Genomic DNA, 3491 nt, shown 5'->3' on the forward strand with positions numbered 1-3491 from the left:
GGTACATGGAATGGCAAATGACAATGGACATTCACAAACAAAGGTCACTCCTTCATGTGTGTTTGTTATATAACCTCACCGTTATAATATACTCGCAAGTTTGCAACACCTTCCATAACTTCAGCCTCAACTAACTCTATTTTTTTGACACAGTTATCTGCCAAAAAAACACCCTATTGAGGATTTTATGAAAGAAAAACCAAGAGGAGAAGTGAAGATGAAGAAAAACGAAACCGGACTTCGTATTTATAGGCAAACTTGTGAATTTAAATATTATTATGTGCACAAAACGCAGGCTGCGTTTTTGGACTTCCAAGAAAAAGTTTCTGACACTAACAAAACGCAACCTGCGTTTTGTGGGTTTCAAAAAAAAATTCAGCCTTTTCAGGTGCAAAAACGCAAGGTGCGTTTTTTTAAAAGCCAGCTAAAAAAAATTTAAAAAGCCAAAACGTAAGCTACGTTTATTTTATTTCAAAATTAAAAAATATTTAACAAATATAAAACGTAAGTCATGTTTTGTCTCTGACTCATAGCAGTACAATATTTTGCATTCCTTCCATTTCATGGTGATACACATGGCTTCTTTCCATAAGAAAAAAATCAGCCCATATTAGTATAAATATTTTATATATATCTATTTCAATGCGTAACTCCAATTTTTTTTTATTAAAAAAAAATCAGCCACTTAGTCATTTACTAACGGTGAATTTTGAAAAGAAAAAAAAAATACGAACCAGTAAATAAATTGAAGAAAAGGAGAGTAGAAGGAGGAGAGAAACCAAACAATGCCCAAATCAGAAATTTATTTAGTCACGAAATTCGAGTCGTTGAATTATGGTAAACAAAGGTCACTATCTATCTTTTATGTCTTTGCTGGGAATGTCACCCATCAAGAATTATTTGAGCACTATAGTAAAGAACTAAAGATCCACAATCTCAAAAAATAAAATAAAATAAAATAAAAAGAAAGAGAACAGAACAATTTATTTATTTAATGGAGGAAGAACAAAGGTTTAATACGAGAAGAAATCTATAGGGATTATGTCCTTCTTTATTTGATTGAATCATTGACAAATTATGATGGGGAAGGGGGAAAAAAGACAATTTGTCGGGAATCCCTTCCTTATAGGAATAAAAGTGTACGTAACGTATTGGCCGCTCATAAGGAATAAAAATGTATAATGTATGAAAAGTGATCTTTGTTATGCATGTACCTTATTGCCTAAGTTGATGGTGGCCTCTAAAAGATTATTAGGGTAGAAAAATATACGAAGATATATAATTATTCACGAACTCTTTTTTATCGATTTAAGTTTAGTCGAAGTAATTTTTTGATATAATATCAGAAAATTTTAAAATTTGATTTTTAATGAACAAAAAAATTAGCATATGACAAAAATAAAAAAAGCTTATGTAAAAATTTAAATAAATTGAAAAAGAATATTATTTAAAAAGTGTAAAAAAAAAAATAGTTTCATGGAAAAAAAAGTAACGCACCAGTAAAAAGTGTGTTAGAAAAAATAAATATAATTCTTTGCCTAGACAAAATAACAATAATTATTGTATGTGGTTGACTATAGTGTCTTCGAACAAATAATCCTCATCAATATCTTGACATTATTTTAGTCATTGCAATAAATATATTGTAGAATGGCTCTTGGCTATCTCCATGAAGCAAGAGAAATAAAATTTTTAAAATATTTGTATTTTTTAATAAAAAATAGCTTGAAGAAACTTAATTTATAATTTTTATCTAGGATAAAGTACTAAATTGACTCTCTACGTTTGGGCTTAATCCTGTTTTAATACCCAAAGTTTAAAAAGTCCTATTTGAATACAAAAAAAGTTTTATTTAGTTTCAATGTAGTCTTATTGTGCCAATGAGTTATAGCTCAAATGGCATAGTTTTCCCATACTCATTTAAGAGGTTGCGGGTTCGAGTCTCCTATCTTTGGTAAAAAAAAAAAATGTAGTCCTATTGTGAAATTAATGTTAAATAATTAATGAAATCTTAGTTTCAAATATGAAAAACTTATATAACCAAACTTTTGGGTAGTTCTCCGCGGTAGAAAAGACAATAGCCTTGGTCCCTAATGTTTCAAACGGCATACTTCAATAAAAAAAAAATTTGAATCTCTTATTTCAATTCCAAACAATATTTAAGCAGGTTTAATGTTGTCTCAATTAAATTTGACATAAATAATTTGCATATTGAATAGCCGATAACATTCGATTTCAGTATGTAAGTAATATCGATTCACCAACGGTCACTAATATAAAAATTTTTCTTTTGATTTTGAAGCGTTCATTGATTATTAAGATTTAAAATTTTGTACCAAAAAAAATGAGAAAAATGTTATTAAAAAATTTTGGCTATATTTTTTTAATATATAGAAGAAGATATGATTTAATTAGTAGTGTTATTAACGTCTATATCACTCATTTTATTAATTATTAGTGTTAAATTTACTCTCCTTTCTTCGCATCGCTTTTCTCTCTTTCTCTTCTCCAATGAACCAGCGGTGATCCAACGATGACCTTGTAGCGGCAATGGCAACCCAGTGGCAATGTTGTCGCTGCGTCATTTTTCTCCGGTGAAGCCTTGGTGGTAATGTTGGTGGCAGTGGAGGTGGTGGGGTGAGGAAGGTGAAGAGGAGAATGATGATGATGAGGGTAGTTTGGTCCAAGAATTTGGAAAAGAATGATTTTAAAGTGCTTTTGAACGTTGATGATGATTTTAATAACGAAAAAAGGTCGGGGACGATTTTGATTTTGACCCCAGACCTTGGGGACGACATTATATTAATAGATGTGTAAGACTTAGTTCCATTTATTATTTGCCAATCGAGTTTCTCAGCCTAAATTATGAACCAAAAAATAAATAAAAAAATATCAAATTTAATAATTAGGTGAATGCTACCCAATTCCCTCTAAATAACATGTAAGTTATCCTTCATAATGTGTCAAATTTTAATTGATCATTATCTTAACCATAGTTGGATTATTTTGTAATTTATTATTTGAGATGTGTAATGGTATAATTTCTTAAAATATCAAAATCTCACTCCCGTTAATTGAAGCACGTTTTCACTCCTCAATTCTTTCTTCATCGCGTAGCTTCGGTCCTTCCAAGCATCGTTGTCGCCGTCGTGACAAGAAGCATCGACGTCTTCGTCATCTACTGCACTCTCACGCAATCTCTCTTTCTTCAGTGCATCATTTCTTAACTACGTTGTTAAATTCCTGTCACTCCTTACTAATATAATTAATGGTTAATTTGTTTATTAAATTTTTTATTAAAAAAATATATCTTTATTTAAGGGATAAGTATTTTTTTCGTCCCCAAGGTCTGGGGTCAAAATCAAAATTGTCCCGGACTTTTTTTCGTTATTAAAATCATCCTCAACGTTCAAAAACGCTTTAAAATCATCCTTTTCCAAATTCTTGGACCAAAATACCTTCATCATCATAAAAAAAAAAAAAAGAAAGCA

Source organism: Arachis ipaensis, chromosome B03, assembly GCF_000816755.2.
Source record: "Arachis ipaensis cultivar K30076 chromosome B03, Araip1.1, whole genome shotgun sequence".
Lineage (NCBI taxonomy): Eukaryota > Viridiplantae > Streptophyta > Magnoliopsida > Fabales > Fabaceae > Arachis > Arachis ipaensis.